The sequence below is a fragment of the Patella vulgata genome, chromosome 8 (genome assembly GCF_932274485.2).
Source record: "Patella vulgata chromosome 8, xgPatVulg1.2, whole genome shotgun sequence".
Taxonomy (NCBI): Eukaryota; Metazoa; Mollusca; class Gastropoda; family Patellidae; genus Patella; species Patella vulgata.
Genome location: NC_065886.2, coordinates 37,297,810 through 37,311,143, shown reverse-complemented (window position 1 = coordinate 37,311,143; position 13,334 = coordinate 37,297,810). Strand labels below are relative to the sequence as shown.

The 13,334-nt window shown below is 37.2% G+C and overlaps 2 long non-coding RNA genes across 2 annotated transcripts; both read right to left on the bottom strand.

Moving 5' to 3' along the window:
* Window positions 1–5,091: 5,091 nt before the first annotated feature.
* On the bottom strand, window positions 5,092–8,017 carry LOC126829296 (uncharacterized). Its single transcript, XR_007683333.2, has 3 exons — window positions 7,832–8,017; window positions 6,705–6,848; window positions 5,092–5,552 (listed from the first exon to the last, which is right to left on the bottom strand). It is a non-coding gene; the product is annotated as an uncharacterized LOC126829296 (long non-coding RNA).
* Window positions 8,018–9,525: 1,508 nt separating this feature from the next.
* LOC126829312 (uncharacterized) lies at window positions 9,526–12,892 on the bottom strand. Its single transcript, XR_007683353.2, has 3 exons — window positions 12,768–12,892; window positions 11,843–11,890; window positions 9,526–10,015 (listed from the first exon to the last, which is right to left on the bottom strand). It is a non-coding gene; the product is annotated as an uncharacterized LOC126829312 (long non-coding RNA).
* Between the last annotated feature and the right edge of the window lie 442 nt (window positions 12,893–13,334).

Below are 13,334 nucleotides of genomic sequence, written 5' to 3'. Positions count from 1 at the left end.
GCCATTAACAGCTAAATCCATGATGTTAAAAGTTTCGTATACTAAACGTTAGCATGGGGCAGAACTTTATAAAAACCAAACAAATTCTAATCGTTTTCTGATAATCATTTAATGAGATGTTACTCTTCATCAGATTTTAATGTATTATAAATATTTCATTGCCAAAAAAAAGTAAAAATATGCGACAACTCTTGTTGACTGCCCGGATGATTTAGCTGCTGTGGGCGTATTTTTTGTTGCCTGGCAACCTATCTTTATCCAAATAAAACAAGTCTTTTCCTTTAAAGCGATGATAAGTCTAGCTAGGCAAGCCTAATCTGATTAAAACACAGATCCTATTTCGTTTCAGTTTTTATAGTTCGAGATTTCGTTTTTATCCACCTACATGGAAATGTTGTGGTATATTGCCGCCGCACGCGTATGTCAGTCCGTCGTTCACACTTTCTTGTGAACCCTCTACAGACTACATTTATCATTTGATTGTTTTGAAATTGATATATGTTGTTTACATTACAGAGTTGAAGAAGCTTATTTAATTTCAATAATTTCGATTAATTTCTTCTGCAGTTATGACCCTTGTTTCACTTTATTGCACCTTGTGAACGCTTTAAAGACAAAAATTATCATTCGATCTGTATGAAATTTATATGCATCCTTTAATTTGAATTTGTGAAACGAAGAAGCTTGTTGAATTTCAGCAATTTCCATTAATTATGTCTAGAGTTATGCCTCTTGTTTCAATTTATCAAACCTTGTTAAAGCTCTTGCAGCAATAGTTATCATCAGATCTGTATAAAATTTATATACATTATTTAAATTCGTGAAATGAAGATGCCTATTTAATTTGAATAATTTCCATTAATTTCCTCTGAGTTATGGCCCTTGTTTCACTTTGTTGCACCTTGTGATCGCTCTAACAAAAATTTACAGTTATTATTCATTCTGTATGAAATTGATAGGCATCATATAAATTAGTGAATCGAAGAATCATATTGAATTTCAGCGATTTCCGTATATTACCTCTAGAGTTATGAGTCATAACTCTAGAGGTAATAACTTATGACCTTCACTTTGTTGAACCTTGTAAATGCTCGAACAACATACGATCTGCATGAAATTTATATGCATCATTTAAATTAGTGAAACGAAGAGTTGAATTTCAGAAATTTCTGTTTATTGCCTCTAGAGTTATGGCTCGTCTTTCATCCTGTTAAATCATGTTAATACTCCAACTAACAACAAACCTTATCATCCGATCTGTATGAAATTTATATGAATCATTTGAATCGGTGAAATGAAGATGCCGATTGAATTTCAGCAATTTCCGTTAATTACTTCTTGAATTGTGACCCTTGACTCACTTTGTGGGACCTTGTGAATGCTGGCACAACATAAGTTATCATCTGATATGTATGAAATTTATATGCATCATTTAAATTAGTGAAATGAAGAGAGGGGGAGAGAGAGAAATAGAGTTTAACGTCCACAAACTAGGTCATTTCGGGACTAACACATGGTCCATTTTATTTCAATAATTTTCTTGCGTGTAGGGGTCTTTAGCAGTGGGAGGAAACCGGAGGACCCGGAGAAAACCCACGAGGTTGGACGAGCGTTCATACTCCTTGTCACATACAACCGGGGAGTGGAAATCGTACCAGTTGACTCAATGACAGACCTGATACAGCACGCACGTTCTAACCATTCGACCTTCCAGCCCCTCCCCCGTGAAATGAAATGGGGTTTAACGTCCTACTGTTCTGCTCCTAAACTGGTCTAATGAAGACCGGCATACAGTGTGCTATGAGGGAAATTTTGCCCAGGCAGCGGCGCTAGGGCCTACTCTTATATCGAATTCCAACTGCCAAGGGATCTTTTACGTGCACGCCAATGTGTACACGGGACTTTGGTTTTTCGTCTCATCCAAATGACTAGACAGCTGTCCTTGTCAGGCGTTCCGTCCTGCATCACTGACAAGGGGAAACCACGCTGGAAAATCAGGATGAACTTTCTCAGCCAATGCAGGGATCGAACACCTGACCTCCAGACTAGCGAGCCAACGTCTTACCCACTTAACCACGTGATCCCCCCCCCCCCCATGAAATGAAGAAGCCAATTGAATTTCAGTAATCTCCGTCAATTACATCTAGTGTTATGTCCCTTGTTTCACTTTGTTGGACCTTGTGAACACTCAAACAACAAAAGTTATCATCCGATCTGTATGAAATTTATATGCATTATTTAAATTAGTAAAACGAAAAATCCTGTCAAATTTCAACAATTTCAGTAAATTACTTCCAGAGTTAAGGCTCTTGTTTCGGTTAATAGAACCTTGTAATCCCTCAAACGACTAAAATAATAAATATGCGACAACCCTTGTTGACCCCCGGACAATTTAGCTGAGAGAGAGAGAAATGTGGTTTAAGATCTACTTGACACAAACTATGTCATTTTGGGACTGACATATGGTTGGACAGGCGACCTACTCCTTGTCATGTACAACCAGGGAATCCAACGATTTAGCTTATGTTGCTGTATGTTTTGTTGGCAGGCAACCTATCTTATTATATTGCTGGTAATCAAATATACTGTGTTCCACCTATAATTATGTATTTTGCTCAAATGCTTGATTTAGTTTTTGCAAATCATGAATTATCATCATAAGTTCTAAGCAATCGTTTGTTTAATAAAGACTATAGAGGTCTTGTCAAAAACGTTCCTCAATCATATAACCTAATTGTATTTCATTGTGCAGATATTTGAAGTACAGGTCAATCAATTGTCATGGCAATAGTTGAAAATTCGCAGAATTGAAAGTGCTGAGGCTCTCAGAACTGTTCTGACATTATTTTATATTTGTAAAAATCAGATGTGGATAGGCTGGTTCCTGTAAATCTCTGTGATAGCTTTGTTAAGTTATATATTTAGTGCTATTTATGCGATTTATATGTGTTAATGTTGCGTTGAAATTTTGATAGTCTGTACTTATGTTTACATGTATGTTAATATTATTTAAGAGTATTTAATTAGTTATCTTTTAATATGTGTTGTCACTCTTGTACATGTATGTGATCATTGTGCCTTCCCCCAATTGCTGCAGTTTTAAAATGTATATGTCCTTATAACAGGATCGTTATTAGGTAGTACTGGATAGTCTAATACCTGGTTGACAGTTCCATTACGATTCCAGTATGATAAATTAAAACATTCCAACTATTAGCAAGGCTAGGGACCAGGGCGTGCTGTTGGTGAAAGCAAGCAAAGATGGTTTGTGGTACTTATGTTTTATAAATATGTATTTGATTTAAAGATTATCACAATTTTCAAATGGAGCTATTGTTTCATATATAAAAGTTTGAATACAAATAATTTTTCAAGATGATTCAAAAGGATTTTTTAGTAGTAATTATTTCATCTTAAGCCTGCTATGAAATATTGTAAATATGATATCAATAAAAATAAACTACAATTTAAAAAAAAAAAAGGAAAATATAAATCTAAAAATGTTCTAATAATTCCAGCATGGTTAAATGGACAATAATCCCTGATAAATTATACACCTACATGGAAATATTGTTGTACATTGCCGTTGGCCCTGTCCATATGTCGTCTATATGTTCTTGTGAAGAGTTGTGACCTTCCACTTTGTAGAACTTTTTACAACAAAAGTTATGATTCATTATGTATGAAATTTATGTGCATTATTAGTAATACAGAGAAGCTTATCAAATTTCAAATATTGCCATTAATTATTTCCAGAGTTGTGGCCCTTGTTTCACTTTTAGAACTTTGGGACTGACAAAAGAATAAATATGCGACAACCCTTGTCATCTGCTCGGACAATTAGCTAGTTTTGTTGCTTGGCAACCTATCATTAAGAAATCTTGTTAGCCCCATCTTTTTGAAATTTAAACTGGTTATCTGATCCCTAAATTGATTTTCAATATTTGCTAACCCCCAGACTTATTCACCTATTTTACAAAGTCTTGTTAGCTACCTAAAAGGCTTAGCTTTTATGAGTTTGTTATTTCTAACTGTGGATAAATGATTTAGCTGCTGTTTAGTTGTGCGACAAGATATGTCTATTATGTATATAATTGTGATTATAAAGATAATGTATAATAATGCTTTACACAATAAATATCATGTATAATAATGCTTTACACAATAAATATCATGTATAATAATGTTTTACACAATAAATATCATGTATAATAATGCTTTACACAATAAATATTATGTAGTCTATTCACTAACAAGGTTCTTTAATAGAAATGAAATGGCGTTTACTGACCTACTGGGCTAATGAAGACAGGCATACAGTGTCCAATGAGGGGAATTTTGCACTACGGCCTACTCTTACATCATATTCCAACTGCCAAAGGATATCTGATGTACACGCCAATGTGTACACGTGTACATGGCTCTCTTCTGAATAGAAAGGGGTGGGCCAGAGGCTTGGATCGTAAGCTTGTACATGTATGGAACAAGGAGTAGGGTCACCTGCCCAACCTTGTTGGTTTTATTCCAGTCTTCTTCTTCCTCCCATTGCTAAAGATCACTATGCGAAAGCCAATTTTTGCAATAAAATTATACCATGTTAATCCCAAAATGACCTAATTTGTGTCAAGTGGAAATTAAACCCAATTTGTCTCTTCAATAGAGGGCCATGGAATACATGCATGTCATTTTCACAGAATTTAGACAGGAGACCACAAAACTTTATAGCAGGTGGCTTATATATTCTGGGCTTTTCTGTCACACAGCTTTAATACTAACAAATGGGTTTTGACAAATCTTGGTAAATACCTTCGTTATGACAGTCTGCCGATGTTCAAAAAGAAGGGATTTCAACATCCTACTTTTCTGCACCAATCAGGCAAATGAATACATCTACAGGATACTGTTCCTTGCCAGACCCTCTATTCTGGAACATTGACAAGGAAAAACCATGCTGAATACTATCTATTGCTCTCAAGTGACTAATATATATTACATGAGGATTGACTACATCATCTTGCGCTTTGCTTCATTCAATAATCAATCCAGGTAGCATTATTGCAGATTGCCAAACAAAGAAATAAACAGTTAAAATATCACAGTAATAACTTTAATTACTGTTATTTCCTGATAGTGGAACCGATAGTAAAAACAATTTACAACTTTATATAGTACTATTTCGTATTCGAGCCAATAAAAAATTATAACATTAGGATCATCTAATAACAAATCTAGTACTACAATATACTCTTAAACCCAACAGTTTCACAGTATTATACTACTAATTGGTATCCATTTTAAAGTCTTTCTGTCTATTTCGCCTCAAGATACTGCATAATCCTTAATAAAAAACCTTAAAACAATTTCTTAGTTTTATCTTTAATGTACTATTTATTGTTCTGTGTAGTTGTCCTGAATGGTTCATATAGCACTAATATTACCGTAACAGTATTTCATCACACATCACACACAATCATCTGTTTCATCATCAACATCTTTTTTAAGTTATCGGACAGGGGTCCATGGTTGAAAAACATCCTTGAACTTTTTAGCCTCTGAAAAACAAGAAGTTCTGTTTTAACATTTAATAAACAGGATTCATTATCTCATGTATGACTTTTTGACAATTGGCTATATGTAGGTAAAGCAACAATGCGCCATTTGCATTTTTCGGTTAAATATCAATTGTCTCACAACTTGATCCACGCTAATAATATGTACTCAGATTGATTATTTAAAGAAACTCACTAACACAAGCTGTTCAGTAAAACAGATTTATCCAATATACCATTTACTACCTCAATCGATTTATAGTCCCAACAACCATGGGATTGGTTTGCCTGTATATAACGTCTCAAAAACTTAGTGTATAGTTTATAATCAGTTTGATTGCTTGAAACACTGGGGGGGGGGGGATTTCAGCGGGGGACATAAGCCTCACTGTTGGCTTGTTTTATTTAATGTTGCTGTGTTTTAGATGCTACGTTCATCGGGACATCGAATAAAATATAAATGTTTTAAGGCCACTGAGTCCCAGAGTGTACTACAATAACAAAGTTAAAGGAAATGAATTAATATTGAAAATGAATGAAAACTAGATAAATTACGTTTTGTGTCGAATCCGGTTTTGGAATTTGAATTTGCTAGGTTAAACTAGGTCATTTCCTGTTTAAAGGTTTGCTGTAGCTTGGCCAAAGCAGGGATCGAACATGGAATTTCCAGGTTTTCGAGCCAACAACTTGGCACCATGGCTCCCACATTGAAGTGAAACCTGACTATTTGTTAAAAATTTTGTGCTATTGATATTCCTGTTACTTTAGATGAGGGTGAAAGATAACTTCCATAATATAGAAAGATCAAGTCACCTGACAAATTTTGAGAGAGAGAGAGAGAGAAATAGGGTTTAACGTCCACTCGACACAAACTAGGTCATTTCGGGACTAATATATGGTTTGATTTTATTTACATAATTCGCTTGCGCGTAGGGGTCTTTAGCAGTGGGAGGAAACCGGAGGACCCGGAGAAAACCCACGAGGTTGGACAGGCGACCCTACTCCTTGCCACGTACAACCGGGGATTCAAAACCACGCCAGTCGACTCAATGACAGACTTTATGATACAGCGCGCGCACGCTAACCATTCAGCCATCCAACCCCCCTGACAAATTTTGATGTAAATTGACAAGATTTGGTACTACAGTTGCCTACCTTGTCCAACAAAATCATCAGGATGTCTTGCCATGTAATCTTGTAGAACCACCATACGTTGATTTATAGCTCTTTGTTTATATCTATTCAAGGCATCACCAGTATAATATCCTAGTGTTCCAAAACCAATATGTAAATAAATACCTGAAAAATATATCAAATCAATATAGAGAACTACTTTTCTGCACTAATCCAGAAAATGAACAGAACTAAAATGGGGGTTTAATCTCATACTTTTCTGCTCTAATGTTATGCAGAACTACCTTATTTCGACACCAGGTTAATGAATAGAAATAACAGATCCTACTTTTCTGCTCTAATGACAAATGGCATATTGTACACAGAACTGCCATATTTCTGCACAAATAATAAGGCTAATGGAAGAAAAATGAAATGGGTGTTTAAGGTCCTACTTTTCTGCACTAATGACAGACAATAGGAATCTACCATACAGCAGCATTGACAGGAAGACACCAGGATCGAACTGAACTATCCTGGTTATCAAGCCAGGGTGGTGCAGGACAGGGGACCTGGATGGGACAGGTATGTGGGAAGGAGGGTAAACAACATATTTCATTTAAATTGTGGCATTGTTTCTTAAGGTAATAAAAGATGATGAGAGGAAGAAAGAGCTAGAAATGGGACAACATTCATATTATGGTTCTATTTTATTTCAGGGGTCTTTAAGCAGTGGGAGGGAACCAGAGGACCCACAAAAAACCCACAAGGTTTGACAAGCGACCATACTCCTTGTACAAGCGGGGAATCGATACCACACCATTGACTTATTTTAATGACAAATCTTGTGCGTTGTCAAACTAGGTCTAGGTCATTTTGGAACTAACATGGTTAAATTTCACTTCGACACTTCTATAATTCGCTTGCGCATAGGGGAGTTTAGCTGGGCGGGGGGAAACAGAACACAGAGAAAAACCACGAGGATGGACAGGCGACCATACTCCTTGTCACCTACAAGCGGGGAATCGAAACCATGCTACTTGACTCTAATGACAGCCTTTGGACTAGAGAAATAGAGTAGGCTAGGGCCTAGATCTTTCTTACAAAAAAGGTGATGACATTGGTTGGACATGATTTGTTATTGACTTGAAATGGAAATGTGTATTTACTTGAATGGCCTGGCCTCGACCGACTGATATTGTATACTATAGCTGCTCCGACGCCAAGTGTTCCAAAAAACAAAGAGTAAAAGTTCGAAAGTTTCTCAATCCCTTCGATACGCATCTTGATGACTTCAACCTCCGATCACAACAAGAAAATTGAGTGCTTTGGTTTGGGCATGCGTTGTGCGTTAAGAAAACAGGGGAGACAAATACAGTTTTGTATCTATGGATACAGACCACAAATAATTTTCTACGAACATCGATGACGGCAGTTTTTCCGTTTCATTTGCAATAAGTTCTCACTTTAAGAGACAACTGTTTTTTTAAACGTAAATGGATGGGGTGTTGGCGCTGAATCTCCCCCCAAATAACGATATTATTATGCCGCTGGTTGAAGTATTGCTGAAATTCAATGGTTCTCATCTCAACCTTTTTTTACCAATGGCACACCTTTGAACACATGAAAAAATAGCGTCACACCTGGCTTAATATATATGTAAAATATTTGAATATATATGTAAATAAAGAAATACACAGCCATTCACTTATCAGTAGACACCAGTGAATACTCAATTGGGATCACTGGTTTTTCGCCGCGGCGCACTGGTTGAGAATCACTGCAGTCTAATTGTTTGATCCTAGGTTGGTCGATAAAAATCATCGGATTTTCCGACGTGGTCCCCTTGTCCGTGATGCAAGACACAGGACCTGAAAAGGGAAACGTATGGTCGTTCGGAGGGAATGAAAAACAGATCCATGTACACATTGGCTTGTGCGTAATAAAACATTGGCCGTTGGAATTCGATATGAGAGTAGGAGTGCCGCTGCCCGGGCGAAATTTCCCTCATGTCTAATGTCACCACCTTATTTCTCTCAATTTCACAAATTTAAATGCAGTGGGGTTTTACGTCTTACATATCCGCGCTATCCGTCCTAATGAAGACTCACACACACCGTCAAGTTCAATGGATTTGTTTTTACGTGCACGCTAATGTTTACACAGGACCTTAGTTTTTTGTCCCATCCAAATGAACAGCCTCGGTTCGCTAACATGGATGTACCGAGTTCGACCACGGGTTTGACCGAGAAAGTTCATCAGGCCTTTACGTTGTGACACACCCCCACCCCCGGTCAATTATGAAAGACGGAGGGATTGGCAAGGGACGTATAGTCCTTCAAATGGCACGCAAACCGGGGTCCTGTGTACACATTGGCGTGCACGTAATAAAAACCTTGCTAGTTGGAATTAGATATAGGATTAGGACTTAGCGCCGCTGTCCGGGCAAAATTTCCCCCATAGCATACTGCATGGCGTACACTCGTCTTCATTAACCCAGTCGAAACAGAAGAGTAAGATGTTAAACCCCATTGAATATCTGAAAGACGACTAATTCTAACTCTTAAACATTGTGGTGTGATAATGTAATAATTGTTACACTGGGATATTTTTATACTAATGTTACCACCTAACAATATCAATAACATACCGAGGTATTTTTGCTAACAAAATGCTAGCCATATATTCTATACAACACAGACCAAATATTCAATACGCCCAAGTAGACCAAATATTCAATACGCCCAAGTAGACCAACTATTCAATAGGCCCAAGTAGAACAACTATTCATAAATAAAACAGATAACTACGAACGTTGCTGAATAAAATTTATTAATATTAAATAGTAGAGTGTCATAACGAAATCAAACTAAACAATAACGTTTAAAAGTAACAAGAACCCGAATAGCGAGGTGTTGTCTCCAAATATAACAACCCGAATAGTGAGGAACGTCTCCATAACAATAACAATAAGAATAAGTATGGCGAAGTGATTTCTCCATATATTAGAACCGAAACAGAAAAAGGATTTCATAACAACACGAATAGCGAGTGACTTCTCCATATAGAATCAGAACCAGTATGACGAAGTGATTTCTCCATTAGAACCAGGACAGAAAAAGTGATTTTCCCATAGATTTAACCAATCTGATTAAAACACAGATCCTATTGCGTTTCGTTTTTTATTGTTCAAAATTTCGTTTTACTTGTCCTTACTCAAAAAAGTGAAGGCTATCGAAAGTATAAAAAAAAGACACGAAAGATAGATGTGTATTTTAATCAGATTGTGATTTAGCAATCAGAATAGCGATGTCCACCATGGCATTCACTCTGCCAAACTCCTCAAGATCATCCTGGGAATGCAGAAAATAGAAAACATAAACTCTAATTATACACCAACAGTAGAAATCAGATAATTTGCTATCAAAAGTAATTGGAAATGTTTATATATGGTCAGTTCTAGGTGAGGTCACGCTACGCCAAATTAGATTCTTGGTCAGTAAACTGGAGATCCGTCTTCACGGAGGAGAGCTCGGGGTAAGCCTTTACCCTGAACAAAGGTATGGTCAGTTCTTGAGATATGTTATCCGGATTTACTATTAGCCCTATGCCGTTTGTCTTTTTATATGCTAAAATTTCAGTGTGGGCGTATAATGTCGTCACCCGATCCGTCGCGCCATCCGTTAACAATTGGCTTGTGACGAGATAGAGTCTACAGTTTTTGACCGTTTCTGTCAAATTTTGTCTGGAGCATCGTGGTCATTAGCTACGAGAACGTAACTAAAAACGCTGAGATATACTGATGTGCTTGTTTTTAGCTACGATTGGATGCCTTTAGTTCCAAGTGGCAAACTCAATTTCTTTATTAATGTATGAACCATCTTAAAAATAAGTTAATTTTATACTATTAGTACTTATTACACATACGCAGTCCAATCTACTGAAACAACATTCATTTATCAGCAAATATTGACAATAAAGTAAATCAAGCGTTGTTTTTATCATAATTGATTCAGACGTTCATAATTACGCCGTAATAACTACTGCGCAACTCTGATCAGTTGGGTACTTTGATTGGCTATTGCACACGAGGCCCCGCCTTTATGTGTGTACAGACGTAAATTTAAAATGTCGGGAAAAGCGATCTACTGTCGCTTTGATTTAAAAAGAGGGGATTTGTACCCGTTTCAGGTAGGATTATATGCTTAATTGTGGTTGGGTGTGGCAGAAATATTATAAATAACAATAACCAATCGTTGTTTTGATTAAAAATATTGTCAATTTTGTTTACAAATGCCGGGTGCGAATAGCTCCCGCATGTGCTACGTTGAAGGCAATGGCCTCATCTCTTATCTCGAAACACGGAGGTTTGAGAATTTAAGGTTTGTTATCTACGTGGTCATGAGCGGACGAACCCTGTCGTTATTCAATGTTATGCGACCTTTCGTACTAGAGTTATGCCCTTTTCCCCGAAAACCTTGATAATGCGATAGAGACTAAAGTTTTTCATAATTGGTGTGAAGGTCATGCGAGTACGAGCCTCATCAATTATCAGCGTTCTGTGACTTTACGTTCCGAAGTTATTCCCTCCCCATCCCTTGATGAAAACCTTGTGACGTGATGTAGTGCGTGTAACCGGACGATTTAAATAGGAATAGAACCATAGTTTGGAAACCTATTGGAATTTTACTACAGATTAGTGGGATCGACGATTTCTGAAATAAGATGCATACATACTTTACGTGACTATTTATATTACGATATATCATGAATATCATTAAATTACACTATCGAAATTCGGCGACCTTATAGCGGAATGGACAGAGCTATATTTGGTAAATACAATGACACATGATGTGTGAATACGAACACACGTCAGCTATAATTAAGACTGAGATAATACTATAATTATTGCCCACGTCATATTCCTAATGAACACGTGATGAGCGTAAACACGCTCTCCGTGTAATTGTACATGATATTTGTTGTTTATTTCTTGCAATGTCTGCAGGTTTGTCTTGTCGAATTGGTTTGCGTGTAGTGCGGTCCTCCAGCACGCACTACTAGGTTCCCACTGTTGTACGATGCGTTACGACAGGATTGTCCCTACTGAGTCCACGATCTGATGCGTGGAGATACGCCATTTTAGTTAAATCAAATGATCAATAAAAGACAATTACCCACTGGCCAATCACAATTAACACCTGCACACACGTCACAAATATTAACTGTAATAAAAGAAATTATGATTATTTTGATGACAATAACACAGCTGTATTAAAGATGCATTATGTAAGAACTGAATCTGAGTACTGCAGGTTATTATTCTGTCTTAAACTATTATTTAAACATTTATTAACATGACAAGCTGATAATCAACTCACTGGGCCACATGTTGGCTCTGGGACCTGGGTATATAACACCAGTGATATAAAATAAAAACAATAAGAATAACGTATAGATGGTGATCTGCTTCTATAATATGACAATTGTCGGATCGATATCAACATGCATACTTTTCTATTGGTCAGCCAAAGAACGTGGCGATGTTGTTTGGGGTCGGATGGCCTTGCTGGTGCGAAGATAACTGGGCGTGTCCATGTGTGTTGAGGTCACCTAAAGTACATAGTTTCACGATTCGAACTTCTTGGGGTTAAAGAGTAGGACCGTCAAATGGCCAGTCACGTTATTGTGAACACTATAACTGATATCGTACAAAGAGTAACATCACGCACAGGATACAGCATATTAGTCATAACAATTTCCACAAGGACGGAAGTGGACTATAAAGTTGGGGGACTGGGTAGGGATATAATATTTTGTAAAGATAATGTTACGGGAATTCGTGTTATGTTACATTGATATACTATCTGTTATTAGCTACATAATATGGCTATTAAAATACATGAACATCCCGTTGAACTTTTTCGGCCAACACAGGGATCGAACACGGGACCTCCAGGATAGCGCGCCAACGTCTTACTAACTGAGACACTGTAGTTCCAGGACGTTACAACCAGATTTCATTTAAGGAACTGTCAATAAAATACCCATATGGTGATGTTATTTACCACCACAAAAGCATGAAACATTTAAGTAACTTACCGTCACAAGTTTTTCCTGTATTTCCAGCATCACAACTACATGTAAAACCTCTATGTATCCTGTTACAGGCTTGATGACCTTCACATGGACTAGGATTGCAGTAATCGACTTGAAATGAAATATGAATAAATCATAGTCACGTGGTACATGAAGCCTGTCTATTTAAATAGAAATGGGGTGATTTTTTTTAGCACTAACGGAAGCCGGCCATGTTCTACGGGAATTGGCGACTTTATGTTTTGTATAGACAATGTAGCAGCTAGAATGTCTAGTAAATCTTAACAAGACAATCTGAAATCAGCTATAATGTTTGGTTGGCAATTCTGTTGAGCTTGGCTAGTTCACCTATATCTTTATCAAATATTATGGCACATCTGCAAATGATAAGCTACTTGGGAATCTGTCCTGGGCCCGTGGTGTGTTGGAATCTATAACAGTGAGAGGGATTTGGAGATCCCAGGGAAACCTCTCAATGTCACACAGGCAACGCAGGATCAGATTTAAGACACATATACGTGGCTGTTACTCATGGTGCACCTGCGGAAGACCTCCAAAACTGTAGCGGGC